The sequence below is a fragment of the Solea senegalensis genome, linkage group LG1, assembly GCF_019176455.1.
Source record: "Solea senegalensis isolate Sse05_10M linkage group LG1, IFAPA_SoseM_1, whole genome shotgun sequence".
Lineage (NCBI taxonomy): Eukaryota > Metazoa > Chordata > Actinopteri > Pleuronectiformes > Soleidae > Solea > Solea senegalensis.
Genome location: NC_058021.1, coordinates 26,230,466 through 26,246,503, shown reverse-complemented (window position 1 = coordinate 26,246,503; position 16,038 = coordinate 26,230,466). Strand labels below are relative to the sequence as shown.

General features: G+C 41.0%; 1 protein-coding gene and 1 long non-coding RNA gene across 4 annotated transcripts in view; one reads left to right on the top strand and one right to left on the bottom strand.

Moving 5' to 3' along the window:
* dok6 (docking protein 6) overlaps positions 1-16,038 on the top strand; it is a 48,119-nt gene that overhangs the window by 3,500 nt on the left and 28,581 nt on the right. The window lies entirely within an intron of this gene.
* LOC122770779 overlaps positions 1-16,038 on the bottom strand; it is a 43,325-nt gene that overhangs the window by 18,142 nt on the left and 9,145 nt on the right. For all 3 annotated transcript variants that reach the window (XR_006360550.1, XR_006360553.1, XR_006360551.1), the window contains exon 4: positions 2,514-2,590. This is a non-coding gene — a long non-coding RNA (uncharacterized LOC122770779). The remainder of the gene's footprint in view (positions 1-2,513; positions 2,591-16,038) is intronic.

Genomic DNA, 16,038 nt, shown 5'->3' with positions numbered 1-16,038 from the left:
TCCCCACTCTTCAGTGTCTCTCTCATCTTCCCTCTCTCTGTCTCTCCTCTTCTTTTCTTCCTGTTTATCTGGTGATCTGCCTCACCTCATTCCCCTTTCTCTCTCACCTTTCTCTCCTTCACTGGTTTGCAGACAGTTGAAAGACTGAGCACAAAAGCATCCAATTCATCACCTGACACTGCACCATCCGTAACCCCCAACAGACTATTCCCCCTGACACCATGCAAAGGCAAAGGCCCCAACAGACACACACACACACACACACACAAACTGGCTTGGTTCAGCACTGAAGAATTGGTGCACACATGCACCCCAACAAGTAAACAATCGGCTGCCAGAGAACTGTGTTTGGATCCTCAATTAATTTTAATCATGTGGATTTTGTACCATACAGTAGTGTTTTTACCACATGAAGACAAAGTAAATGCTCACAAAAGCCAAAACAAACTAAGTGTCTCTGCAAACAGGAAAAAAACAAAACAAACAGGACAGAGTCACCTTTTCATTGAAAACGACTGTCACTTTTCCAAAAAAATCAAGTTTGAAACAAATTTATAACGATCTGTAATTCATTTCTAGAAATTCAAACACCCCTCCACAGGCGCTGTCTTTGCCGCTTCCTGGGATGCCAATGGTCCCTTCAGACCTTTTTTAACAAATCCACTGTTCTATAATAATGTTATTTTCATTGTCACAGTTATAATTTTTAAATGGCAAACTAACCAAATCTAAGCCACACAGGAATGACAGAATTCATTCTTTTCACATCTGGAGTCAAATAAGTAAATAACATGATAGGAGGTGGATGAGGCCCGTACAAAATCCGGATCTGGCTAGACTTTGGACATGCCTGGGTTAGGTAATATCAGCGGATATTCAGTGCACATCATGTTCTTCCACCAGAGCAAGGGGTGTTTTCTGCAGAGAGAGAGAAATCTACCTCATTGTAGGCTTGCATCTCCAAGATGCTGTTGCTGCTGCGAACATAGTACTGTGCCCTCTACTGGATTCGAAGGGGTACGTCTTCAAAAAGGCGCTTGAACATGTAATAACAGTTCGAACTCCCACGTTCGAAAATAAAATCAAATTCCAAATAAACAGTGGCAGCTCGAGTGCTGATGCTATCAGTTCTCCTCTCTTGAAAAGCTGAATACGATGACCTTTGAGTAATTTGTGTGTCAGTCTCTGTCCAGGTGCACGTTTCTCAGGTTTTTCGAGTCACTGTGGTAAATCGAAAAGGTCAGTCGATTAATATTTTGCCCCTGTCGGCCCAACTCCACTCAAGCCTTAACAGAAATGTTCAGTTTAAGTTGGCTGCAGGGGAGTCTGTCTGCCATTCAGTGTCTCCTTTCACAAACATGTTTTGACACTTCAAAGGAGCTGTAAATCCGATGCTGGCTCTGAGGCAGAGCGTGTAATGTTTGAAGAGCACGGGGAGTACGTCACATGTATGTAGACCTCAGATAGGTTCTTGTTCAAGTTCTATTTCACGCCACACCACAGACTAACAAACTGAATGTGCAGTAAAACCAGAATACCAATCCTGCAGAGAATTATCACCTAATAATGATTGCTATTTTGAGACTTTGCTGTGAATTGTGTTGATTTTTCTCAACCATAAAGATGAGAGTCTATCTTTATCTTACTGGGTTGCACGGTTGCCTTTAGATCCTTAAATCCAAGCCCAAATAAAGTAAAAATCAACATAGATCTTAAAATACTCATAATTTACGCAGCACCGCTAATGCAATTTGTAAGGATAAGAATAAAATTGGAAGGGATAAAGTTGTAGTGGAGTTATGAGGGTGCCTCGGTCAAACCTCAGCATTAAATGTCAATGCAGAAAACAAATTAAAAATGCATTATGTTTGGCCCAGAATGCAGAGGAGGAAAAATACAATCAGGCAAATGTATGGATGTAAACATATAATGCCGACTGAGAATTTAGGTTATTCATCATCCTAACACAAGGATATCATTTGCAAAAACATGGTTTACAGTCCCGTTTATCGATTTATTCGAAGGATTTTTGGGTCTTAAAATTAGTTTTTTATGAGAGCACCATTTCCCAATCTTGGGTAAACATACATTTTGTTTGGGGGCTATAATTTAAGGACTGTGCGACGACAACGACTGCCACTGCAGCACAAGACTTAAAATCATTCCACCTTTGTTCCTTGAATAAAGGTTTTAGGAAGGTTTAATGTGTGATAGAGGATTTAATGTGTGGGTGTGAGCCACGATACAACAAGAGTTGACAACAAGGAACACTTTTAATTTGTTTTGCTTGTTCAACTAAATTACGTAGTGTGATACTCCACCCATATAGACGTGTGAAACGGAATACAAGTGATTACTGGTGAGATAAGTTACCAACACTTTGCTCTTGGGAAATTGAAGTATGTAAATAGTGCAGTTGAGGGTAAATCTACTGAAAGTTTTAATTGGGTGCTACTCTATCTATAAATTAGTTTATAACAAACAAGCAAAAAGTGTAGTAGTGTACTGCATACCTCCATGAAGACCTCTCGTATCGATGCTGTATCGTCCAGTTTGCCGTGGGTCCAATGGAAGAGGATGAACTTGTGCTCTCCAGAAGCAAGAAGCCATGTTTGGAGACAAAGAAACAACAGTTTAGAATGAAGATTGATGCTGAACACGCACTGATCAGTAAACAGCTGTTAATCCTCATCTCTATGACTATATGACGAAGGCATTGTTAGAAATTATTAGTACAAAAATGATTAGTTTAATATCATTATTTGACCAAGACCAAGGAGTGGTGCAAGAGTCTTTGCTTTAGCAATGCAGTAATCACCATACAGTACATTTATCTCAGTCGCCTTATTGGAACACATCCAGGAAAGTGGGATTTTCAGAAAAAAACAACAGCTTCTACAGGTCAAAGTGTCAAGTATTTAGTATGACCTACTTGTATAAGAGCTTGTTGCTAAAGCCTGTGTTTGTCCCACTGTTTCATGTCAACAAATATCTGCTGTGAAAAAGGTCAATTACACGGGGTTTATTCAAGCATTGTATGAGTTAAACTCAAATGTATAAGAGCAACTTTCTCTCACATCATTCCAAGCCAAATGTCAAAGATCACAGAATATTAAATCCACAAAGCTGGTGGTGCTGTGAGAGCTTTGCACAGTACTGTATCTGATTTTTTAAATGCATGTAGCTGAAACGTTTTTTTTCTGTTTTATTAAGACTTAAGACTGGACCCTTTTGACAAAACAAATAATTTGAAAATGGTCCACTGAGGATGAAGAAAAAGTGTTCGGTGGCACAGAAATCTATAAAGAAAAGTAATATACTGTATAACAAGTTGCATTGTTCTTATTAATTGTGGGCCCCATTATGTCCCAAGTGGGTTTGTCCATGGTTTTCATGGTGGCCCCATCTGTGTTTGCCCACTTCAAGCATGTGCCCACTTAGTACCCTGTCCAGGCGGCCTGGGTATTAAGTGGGTAGTACCCATGTAGCCTGAACAGGATACTAAAGGTGCATGGGCTTGTGGTACTATATGGTTTCAGTACCATGGGCCCCTACATGGGAAGCCCACGTGGGCAAACACGAGGGGGGGCCACGATGGAAACCACAGACAAACCCATTGGGGACCCATATTGTCAACCCGAATATAACCCTTACGGGGCCCATAAGGACATGCTGACAAGGATACGCAACACTATTATCGATTAATTCTGTTTTAGTCTTTTTAGTTTAGTTTTAGCCTAGACCACATGCAGTTATTGTGATGTTGTAATGAAAAAGTCCACCCACCCATCCAAGAATGAACATTTTCACACATACATTTTGAAATGATATGATCGGAGACCATTGAAACTTGATGATCATGAAAACCAACAAAGATGTTAACCGTACAAATGAAGCGTTTCGTTTTTTGTCAGCTTGGTCATTATCTGTGAAGACTCTGAGTACTTTTCTGGAAAACACTGTTGCTTTTGACTCATCTCACTCTGCAGTCACTCCCTCCATTATCAGTTATTTCTCTTTTGTTCCTCTCAGCTCTTTTTGACTTACAAGTGGGTATTTGTATGAGCAAAAAAAAAAGAAAAGAAAAGAAAAAAAAGAGCGGCCTTTATGTAGACAGTGCGTATTGTACTGGTGTGTGGGTATGTTCCCCCTCGTTGGCGCACACACCAAAGTGGAGGCAAAGAACAATGTGTCTATTGTCCTAGATGGCACAGCCATTTAAGATAGCATCTTGCCACTTTCATGCACTCACTATTAACAATGACAGGCTGTCTGGAATTGTGGAGGTCAGGAGATTTTGTTCACCCCAGGAACTGTACTTCAGCGTCAGTGGAGTGTAGAAAAAAACGTAGTCAGCTGTAACAATTGAGATCTCCAAACATTGACATGTACAGTATGACTTGGTTTGTGCAGAGAAATCAACCACAGTTAGCTTTGTTCGCCACTGAAACTGAAACAAAGTATTATTGTTGCTTCCTCTTGTGATAGATGCTTCTGGACTGAGTGCATTAATTCACAGATATGCACGGCTATACGGTGTGTGGTCATTTCCTTTTGGTTTCCATCAGCTTTTTCCCCATCAGACAAAGACTTGGAGACAAATTACCCGCTTTTATTGGCCCTGATGAATTGCATCTCCAGCAGGATATGGGAACAACAGCCCAACGGTCGTTATTCAATGTGAAAAATGTGCCGCTATTATATAGTCGCTTTCATGCATAAATCTCTGACCTCACATCAACATTTCACATCATTGATTTCCGTTGTTCCTAATTATCAAAAAAGCTTTTTGTCACGAGCAGGGATAAATGTTGTTATCAGTGGTTAGTAATGTCTAAAACCTTGTTGATTAATAATGCAGTTACTGTATCAACTCTCTGTATTCTTGTCCTCACTTAACGTCGTGCTTTGACAAAAACAGACTGAACTTTAGTTTTAGCCTCAAAGCACCTTTCCTTTTCCTTTTTTGCCTCCTGTCCCTCCATCTGAAATCTATTCACAAGCGCTGTCCATTACAGCTTGTGCAAAGTTTCCCGCTTCCACAGGCAGAAAGTCACAGCTCAGTAGAGGTCTCTCTCTCGCTCGCTTCATGGCTGTTTAATCTCTCCAATCCCCACAGACCATTCATCCTGACAACATACAAGTCTGATTTAACTCCACACATTGAGACCAAAAATAGAAAGAACAATCGTATCCAAATTCATTTCGATTTTGTCTTTCTCAGTGATTAATGGCAGTGTCTTTTCTTGGTCAATACACACCTTCTGTCCAAATCTGAATAACTCAACAAGTATTAGACGTGATGTAGGGATGGGAATCAGTATTGGTATCGGTCCGATACAAATGTAGAATCCGATAAAATCCAAAAATCCTATATATCACATGCTTCACTATATGCACATGTAAATGTAAATACAAATGTGATTTGAAGTTGGGCCGTTTATTTCATCTTTTTGGGGGAGTACAATATTTATTACACAGTTGGTGAATGACATCTTTGAATTGACTTAGCACAAATGTGTTGTTTACAGCCTCATATGTTCATAAATGGTCTAAAATGACTGTATTGGAATAAAATCGGTATCGGTAGACACTTGAGTATCGGACACATAAAAGTGGTATTGTTCTGAAAAATAAAACCATCACCTCTTATTTCAGCTTCTTAAATGTGAATATCTTTGATCAGTATTTATTATCACTCTCTGACATTTTATAGACTAAACACTTGCTTCTTCATCTTCCTATTCCTTGTGTCCTCCTCTGTTACATCCGCTGTCCTCTCTGACTTCTCTGAGTTCTTCCTCTTTTCCTCCTGTCAGGCAGCTGCGTTTTTTTTAACATCCTTTGTCCAATATAATCACTATCCCTCCTCTGCACGTGACCAAACCATCTCAACCTTGACTCTCTTCACTTTATTTCCAAACTGTTCAACCTGAGCTGTCCCTAGAATATGCTCTTGTCTAATCCTGTCCATCCAGGTCACTCCCAATGAAAATCTCAGCATCTTCAGCTCTGCCTCCTGTCTTTTAGACACTGCCACTTCATGCCATACACAATCAGGTCTCACAACAGTCTTGAAGACCTGTCCCTTTCACTCTTGACACCCCTGACATTCGTGCACAATTCACCTCCTTTATGCGCTGTCCATTGCTTTCAATGGTTGACCCCAGGTATTTAAACCATTTATTTTCACTACCACCTTACACCTTCACCCCATAACCGAAAGATTAATCGGCAATGAAAATACTTGTTAGTTGCGGCCCTACAGTAAACACTGTACCTGCTTACGAGCATGTTACAACCACGTTAATATGCTAATGTAGCATTTTCACTCAAAGCACCGCTGAACCAAAGTTGCCTCGGAGACCTTCGCGTGACTGTAGCCTCTTGTCATATGTTAAGTCTACAGCAAATCATTTAAGCAGACAAATACAATACTGAAAGCTGCAATCAGCAGCTGTCCCACTTTATGGGTCAGTGTTTGTATAACTAATCTGGTTGTTACTGTAAATGAGCACTGAGCCCCGTCATGATCAAATATTTAAGCCCCAGGTTGTACGGTCATGGCCTAAAATTGCTGAATTCTAGCTTTGTATTCTCATTTTCTTTCAGGCCAGTGAGTATTTGGAGCTTTAATACCATTTTATTTCTATTTCTGATGAGGTGTCAGTGAGACATTTTCCCCCATTTGCTGCCGACAGTGAGCTGAGGACAAAATGTTGACTCGGATGATTTACTCTGGCTGTTTAATAGCCCACAAAGAAGTCAAATTTCATTGATGTGCAAACAGTCATTTGCTGCTCCTGCTAAATCACTCAGAATGCTGTCACTGTTGTCAGAAAGTTGGCAAGCCAAGGATGTGTCTCTTAGCGGTGTTTCACGAGAGGATATTTGCTCTCTCTTTTCTTTTTTTTCTAGTTTCAATAAAGCTTTTGAATAAATTAGATGTTGGAGTTGATCGCCGTCCGTCGCGGGACGTGTAGTAATGCAATAATGTCTGTTCACAGTAAGAATGAATTCCCTCAGTAATTCATGATTTTGAAAGGTGAACACATTTTTGCTCCATATTCAAGTCTATCTGATCCACATATTTTCACCTCCCACGCAGTGCTCATTTTTTTTACCGGTCTCTGTGGAACTGTGTTGCTCCATTGTGCACATACACTGGAGACTCACCTCTAAAAGTGCAGGCCTAGAGGAATCTATCATAGCTCCATTAACACCGCTGCTTCATCCTCCTCTCCACACCTTGGTCCATTCATTAATGTACAGACCAGCCCTCAGGGCCTTTCTTCTACAGCTACTTTGACTTTGTGTTGATGTGTGCCACGTGTTTGTGTGCAGATTATGTGAAGATCTGCAGCTTCCGGAAGGATATTACTTCTGTATGGCTCGTTGCATCATTAAATTAAGGAGTAGACATGTGATCTACGCACACACAGTGCAGTCTAGCGATCATTTATTTGTTATGCGACCTGGAGATATTACATCAAATCTCGAGCTGTATTTCAGAGAGGACTTGTCAAAGCTGACAAGCAATGAAATAGTTACATGCGATGTATCAAAAGTGGACCAGCTGAAGTTATTCTTAGAATTAAAAAAAAAAAAAAAAAAGTTCTACTTCCCTTTTTATATTTGACTTATGATCTATAACTAGCTCTTCTCCTGCTGTTACCTTTCATCAGCCTGCTTGCCAAGCAATTTCAGGACAGTGTTCAGCCAAAGATAGCATCAGCTGTGGGTCTATGTGTGTTAAGGTGCTCGTCTTTGTGTCTTTGTTCCTAATTTTGTCAGGGCAGTACACAGGTAAACATTATTACACTCTCGCTTAAAAGGATTAATTAAAACATTACACCTAATCCACTTGGAATGCACGCAAACAGCCTTGTTGAATAGTGTAAATTTGCACAAGCTGTTGACGAGTCAGGACTATTTTTAACGTGTCACCAATTTGTAAGCGCAGTATTATTAATGTGTTGTTAAAAAACTTCAGCAGATTAGCGGGTAGTTCATGCCAACGGCCTGTGTGGGAGAATTGTTTGTTTCTTTTTGGAGTTTAGTGTGTACTTTCTTCTCTCCTTCTCCTTCCCCTTCCCCTTCTCTCTCAGGGGAGTTCTTTTAATAGTAAGGAGGTGACAGTTTACCTCTCACTGAGCACTGAGGTGACAGTTTGGTACTTGCCCAGTGTGGCATGAAGGCACTACAGCTGACTCATTCTCATCGCCGCCGCCTTTTTAAAGTCGTACTTCGTCCCGGAATTGACCTCACATATAGGCCGAGGCTGTCTGATCCACTTTCTTAGAAACGGCTTTTTAATATTTCCCCAACAATTATTGTGCGGGGAATGAATTTTGGATAAGGGCTGCCAGGGGAAATGGAGCTCACAAAAGTAGCCTTGGCAGTGGCACTTTGAGCGGATCATTAAAGGTCATAATGGGGAAAATAATGGCTCTTAAGTCATAAAACTATTGAAAACATGAGGTTACTGGACAAAGATTCAGAGTGAAATATATGACATATAAAGAGGTAATAAGCCAGACTCAGAGCCTGTCATGAATCCTATTGGGGGCTATGTCAGCGTATCAGGACTCAAAGACGCACCGGGCAAGTTTCATGTCTGATGTGGTTCCTGTTTGGTTAAGACAAAGCAGTTGCAAGACACTGGTAAGGACTAGGGATGATCTGATATAATACTTATTGTAGTTATGAGTGCGGTTCTGGCCAAAATCACCGGATCAGATATCAGAAAAAACCCAAAATATGCGAAAAATGCTTCACTAAGACTAAGCCCAGGCAACGTGCTGCCACCATCATGTGACCATGAATGTGAATGGAGGCTGCAAATGTAATCCACACATTTGGAACATTATTTATTTGAAATTACTGGTAATAGATACGTGTTACATGCATCGGCATGAATGTCTTATGAACAGCTAAGTTGAATAAAGAAGTATAATAGTGTATCTGACTGATATCGATTGTGATATTGATTCTCTGAAGCAGTGAAAACAAGGCTTATCAGTGATGAATATAAATGAGGGCGATATCATTCTGTCAACATTACACTGTGCAGTCAGTTTTAAAATCATCATGATAAGTTTCATCCAAAAATGTTGTTTATTTTAGCTTTAACTTTGAGAAAGAAGTTGGAAGTGAGAGCAGACTCTGGGGTCAGTAGCTATGTGGGAACTTTTTTCATTCCAAAAAGAAATAATTCAGATTTAAATTCACAAATCGGTTCATTCAATGAAATGAACCGATTGTGTCACGTGTCTGCTCCTCCCCTCGCTGTCCACTATCCGTCTCACTCTTCTGCATCTGTGACTTTTGTGTCTGTTCATTGTTCTTTTTTGGAATGGAAACACAACAGCATCAAAGCTGTAAACACGTCGCGTTTACGCACATCAGAAACCAAACCGGGCCGTCAGCAGAACGTAAACATATGTAGTGTTAACTGGTGTTACCCCACTCGCGAACACACGCCTCCCTCCCTCTCGTTCGCCTCGGTATATTCTCTGTCATTCCCTCAAATTAAAGAGCAACATTTGTTAGACAAAGCGATAATTGCATTCCTCAACGATTGCATGCTGAGACACAGTGATATTGAATCATAGCCCACTTAATCCAAGGGAGTGTGTTCTTTGGAAGGAAAATTAAACCAAAACAATATGACACACTCCACCTGATTCTGTTCTTTGACATTAAAGTCCACATTTCTTTCTCCCACGCACACACACACACACACACACGCATGCTCATTCCCCTGCAGTGTCCTCCTTGATTTTGCAGACCCAGTGTGGCTGAGTCAAGTTAGTTCCAGTGAGCACAAATCGTTTTCTTTCTGTCTTTTTTTCTGCTGGTTGGGAGGGAATAGCAGACACAGAGCCGGCTGCTTTCTCAGCTAACTGTATCAGAGAAGCAGCCCAAACATCAGTGAGCGAGTACATCTTTAGAATTAATCCTGGGGGGGTGGGAAGCGACACTGCACCATAGGATTACTGCTTTTAGGGCTTCTGTAGAAATCCAAATAACACACGCTTGCACAGAGTGTCCAGATGTCTGTCTTATAATATCCTGCTTAACATTCAGCACGCGGTGGACTCGTATCGCCTTTATTGATATGATAAGTGGTCAGCCGATTGTAATTCATCGAGACAATATATGCCGTTACGTCAAGATAGTTTCTTCTTTCATCTCTTGCTCTCTATTCACGGCTAGTCGGTCACTTCTGAGACTTGTGTCTGCTTTTCATGTCGCGGCCCCCTCTCTGTTTGCAGATAGAGATGCACATTATTCTCGTCTGAGAGCCACCAACATGTTGAAGTGAAAAATAAAGATTAGCCAAGCATATGTCCATTACATTATTATTTATCCTTTATTACTAGATTTAGCTGAGTTTAACATTGGGCCTGACCTGAGGGCACACAGTGGTGGACGGCTCATTGGAAAAATATACGACTGCTCTGTAATGCGGCTCTCTCTTTATAGTATGTGCTTGTCTTCTGCCGTAGTCAAATCCCTCTTTGTCTGCACGTTATTGTCTGTGGATGTTCCAGCCTTGTGCATGGATTAAATGGAAATTGCTTTGCATGTGTGTGTGTGTGTGAGGATTGCTGACTGAAGCTCTAATACCAAAAGAGGTTTGGATGAGGGATGGCTTAAAGAGAAGGCAATTGTCATAATGATGACTAAAAGCAAAATTGTCCCACCGTAGAAAATGCGCCGCACACACGCACGCACGCACGCACGGGTCCACCACAGCCTTGTATACTGTAGCAAACAGTTGCCTGCCAACGACACTGTCATTATAGCAAATAATAGCTCAAATATACGGCGGAATAACAGCATTATAGAGCGGTATTGCTGGATTATGGGGGCTACGATTGCGTTGTAATTCTCCGTCCTCTCCTTTACTGTAAAAACAGCGTCTCCTCTCGTAGCCTTTGTCAGTTTGACTCTGTTCTTGTCCGTCAGGAAAGAGTGTGTATATACATACAGTATATATGTGTATATATATATATAATCAGACGTAATAACCCCCTACCACCTCACCTCACCCCTCTTCCCTCCCTCACACCTCAGAGAGAAACTTAAATATTGACCTACATCTCTCTCAGAATAATATGGCTGCTATTTCCGTGCCGCGCAGCTCTGATGGCTGGACCCGCACAGTGGGTGACATTTTAACTAATGTTTCCCTGCTCAAGGCTGCGCTGCCCAGCGTGGGTCAAACAACTCCCTTGTCTCTACCACAGTAATAAGAAACAACCGTGGAAATACTTCTCCCCCTGTGCTCACTGGCGCTGTTTGCATGAGAAGCGAAAAAGGAGTGTTTTGGTTTTTATTTGCAAAGGCTGCTTGTGAAATCTGTGTGTGTGTCACAACACAGTCGTGAGAATGATTTCTCATGCAAACATGGGTTCCCTTATCTATCCCCAATACTCTGACCTCAAAGTCTTATTTAAAAGTGTAATAATGTCATGAATCTTAATGGAGGCCTGCAGCCAGTTGCCTCTGTGGCTCTGGCCTCATCAGAAACTCGACTTATTCAACAGTTGCTCTCACCACCTCCTGATCAATGCCAATATGTGGAAACTTTCTCTTTGGTAATCTTCCCTCTCCCTCTGCTGTTACATCTACCCTCTCTTAATTTTCTCTCTGCTCCCTCTGTGCTCTCCCCGAGCCTTTTTATCGCCCTCTTTTATTCCTCCTGCACATTCACTCGCTCTTGCAGTTTCGTCGTACGGTAGAGACGGACCTTTTCGCTTTTTGGCGAGGATTCAGCTGGAACCTGTTGTCCATTATATTTTATATGCCATGCTGTGGCCAGGATATAGTTTCCAGCTTTGAATACCTTGTGTGTAATGCCACCCTGTCACAGCCAAGGCTTTTAAAAAATGAAATAAGGGTAACTAATACTGTGATATTACATTTCGGGACCAGTTTGGCTCATGAATGTTTGATGAGAATGTCCAATCATGCATAGACACAAGAAAGGGATGAGGAATAGGAGAAGAGAATTTAGAAGAGAGAGAGAGAGAATGGCGGGTGTGTGTGTGTGGGGGGGGGGCAGAGACAAATCAGGCTTAGACAGAAAGTGAGGAAGGGGTGTTTGTGTGTGTGTGTGTGTGTGTGTGTTAGTGAGTTTGTGATTGCTGCTGAGGTAGCACTGCATTACACATGAGGATTTGGAATGGCCCAGATAAAGTAATCTATGATTAACTGGGGCGCGGCTGGCTCACCACCCTGCCAACAGCTGTAGTCGGGGGCAAATTACAAAATTATGGGATGTCCAAACATTTTAAATTTGCCAGGAAATGTATTTCAAAATAGGAACAGAGCAGGTTGGGGAGGATGAGAGCTACGTGTGTGGAGTCAAAGGTGAACGCCAGCAGCGAGGGAGGAGAGTGACAAGAGGAAGCAGGGGTGCAATTAAGACAAACTTTTGTAACCCGTCACATTTGACAGAGAATTGTGAAAATGGTGGAACAGTCCTGGGAGGATTGGGGAAGGAGAGCCGGGGGTGGGGGTGTCGTTGTTGGTGGAGCGATCCGCGTGCAATGATTGCTGTAACAACTGTCCGACGGGATAACAAATCAAATTATAAAGATGGACACTGCGGCACAGACCCCGACACTGTCTGAAATTGATTGCCAGCACCGGGAGCTGATAATGGCGGTGCCTGGTCTGTCATAGTCCATCAGGCGTCATTATCGCCAGGGGAACACTAAACTTTATGCAGAGCTGAATGAGGGGAGGAAGATTTGATGAACACTACTACTGCTGCTGCTTGGACATAGACTTTTTTAGAGCACATATGGATGCTGTGTCCGTGTGTGTCGGGCTGTAAAATATGCTCACAATGCAAAAAAAATCTCTGCTGTGTTGATCTCTGCTTTAAAACAGGGCTGAGAGGGGAAAAAGTAAAAGTTTGGTAAACACACCGTACAACATAAGGCAAGAGTGGCTTCATCTATGACATATTTTTCTTCAAAGAAATCATTTTCTGTTTACAGGATCCACTGAGTCAGACAAGGGCAGGCAATTTTAGTTTTTTCTTATGGAGTTTAAATGAATAGGTTGCTTGTTTTGGTTTTGTCGTTTTTTTGTTTGTGCCTCTTGGAGAAAGTTTCAAAACACCAGTTTAAAAATATCCCCGATCCCTCACCCACAATTTGTTCCAGTTGTACTCCAGTGATGATGTGGAGACAATTTTATTATTTGGCCGAGCCACAACTGTCAACTGTCGCGGCGTAGCTGTAGGAAAGTAAAGATTAATATTCCTGTGGTCGTCCATTCAGTGGACTGAGGGAGCGAAGGCTAAATATTCTACACAGCAGTTAAATCTGTTCTGGTGCCATCATGCCTGAGTGTTGAAGAACCGTGATTGAAGTGCTCTCGTCTTCAATTGCTATGTAATGATCTTTCAATCAGGGTTTGTTGGACTAAATTTCCCCTTCATTTTTCCCTTTTTGTTTTAGTCAAATACCCGAGGAATGATAAATGCATTTGCACCGCTGAGGTATTGCAATTCTCTTTTAATATTCACTCGTAGTCCTGAGTGTCTTACCAGACGGCTATTTTTATTCTGCTGTGTGATTAGTCATTTACCTGAAGCGGGCTGTCATTGGAAATCATTTTCACATCTTTAGCCCCTTTCCTAATGCAGTTCATTCAAATGACAAGTGATTTTTTTGGCTGTGTGGGGGAACAGGACACATATTTTATTGAGAGGTGAGACAGGTCCTCGATAATGGCCAAAATGAGATTTAAAAAAAAAAGTGTCATTACGAAGGTCAACGTGTTGTCTGACTTCAGAGAGTCTCGAGTCCTTCTTTTCTGTGACACACTACTCCAAGTTGAACTTTTAGGCACTTTATGTAACGTTAAATGTCGCTACGTTACGGAGCAGGATCGTTTGAAACAGACATTGGAACAGTCTGCTTCCATCTGTTTGTCTGTGATCATACTTTGGCTCTCATCTCTCTTCCTGTCCCCTTGTACAACTGTCTCAGTGTGGTTGTTCTTGTGGAGCAGGTATTGATGAACTCGCTTCACCTTGCCAAGTGCTGCCTGAAGTGTTTTCCTCATCACAGACAGACCTCCCTAAAAGTGAAAGGATTGCCCTTGAAATGTTCTCTCCACTTCGTTGCTCTTGCTACTGCCTATTTCTCACACTGCCTTGCTATTTGTGGTTTCTCTCTCTCTCTCTCTCTCTCTTTTTTTTTTTGGAAATGGACTTCAGAACTGAGGGAAGAGGATCCTATTCATATCTAATACAATGTTTGTTTAGAATGGATTCAACCTCTTGACTGTTCTCAGATTTTCTAGTGTAGGTGGAATAAAAAGCGTATTTCTTTTTTCTTTTCTTTTTTGGTAACTGCCTACACAAAGTACAATATGAAGACAAAATGTAAATATGCTTCTGAATACTGATATTTCCTCACAGGCATATTTGTTCAAGGCCAGACACAATGAATGAGAATCGCCAGTGAAAAACAACTTAAAACTACGACCATGCACATTTACTTTGGGTTATCATGTGCCAGTTCACAGCTACTTCAGTGTTGATTTCAGAGGTTGTTGAGAGATTTGAAGTATGTATGATAACGTCTCCAATTCATTACCTTCTTTATCTACGTTGGCCGACAGGGGCGAACGCACGGCAACGACCCAACACACATGCAGAAGGGGAAACGAGCTGCAGATTCACAAATGAAAACAAAAACAAATGCAATATTTAACTATATTCCAAGATGGAAAGTGGTAGAAGTCTATAAGATGGATGGATGGATGGATTGGTGGAGGAGGAGAACTCTTATCCTTGTTGTTCAACATGACCAGGTCTTTTAATCAAGTAAGAAGAATTAAGTTGTCCCTGAGTATCATAAGACAGACCCTGAGCACTTCCGTTTTTGAATATGCTGGTGTTTTCTCTCCTGCTTGTGTTTTGGGATTTGTGTGTGTTTGTGTTGCATGTGTTTTAGGTCATTGCGGTTGCAGTTTGGCCCCTGTTGACCACCGTATTTATCCTTAAGTGTCACTTTCTGCACTTTATTTTAAAACAATTAAACAGGCAGTGACATGTACAATCGGGTAAATCAGTTGTTTTGGACAATAGCAAACAGAAAAGTATTGGAGTTGATACAAATCCCTAATGTTGTTGTACTACAGCAACGTTATGCACTGTATATTAATGTAATCATATCTTAGACTTGTACTGTAAAAGTAAAACAGGCCTCTAATGTTTTAGTGTTTGGTATTGAAAATATGTACAGTACATCCTTTTGTCAACAAAGCTCAGTGTTTTCATGACCAGTTATTACATATGTACATACAGACATACTTACAATTACAGTGGTTTTTATTAGCTTTGACTTTCAAAACGGATAAGAATTGAATCGTGACCAGAATATAATTGTCAGTTAACATGCAGGCAGTAGTGTATTTGGGATTAAGAAAAGTTGGAATATGCTGACATAAAAATACAGATAATTGAGTCATTTTTTCCCTTTTTACAAATAAAAATATCCCGTTTTTATTGTTTACTAATTTAAAAGGACACACACGTGTTAGGCACAAAAAAAATTATTTGCATTAATAAATCATTGTGAGATTGTGTTAATGAAGTGTTACATTTTAATGGCTCAGCCTCATCTGCATTCCAGTGGCTTCATTTAAATGAACACACAACAAAATGGCTGCTCTAAAACATTTTGTACTAAATATGATGAGATGATTGCAGCCTCCTGATATTTTGTCGACAAGAGGCTTAAAAATTGAGGCTATATTTGACCCTTTACTGAGGAGAAAGGATCTCTGAGATACATTACTGTCACTGAATTCCAATCAGGCTCAAGGCAAATGTTCAGTCTTAAGTATTACTTTGCCGCTTTGAGGACTCCAGCAGAGAACCTACTTAAATCAGGCAGAAAAGGCATATCTTGATCAAGCAAGCTGCTGCTATCTGATCCACTCAGATAGTGTTTTCTTTGATCTTTTGTCAGGAAATATATAAAAAAAGGGCAAAGTACAGAT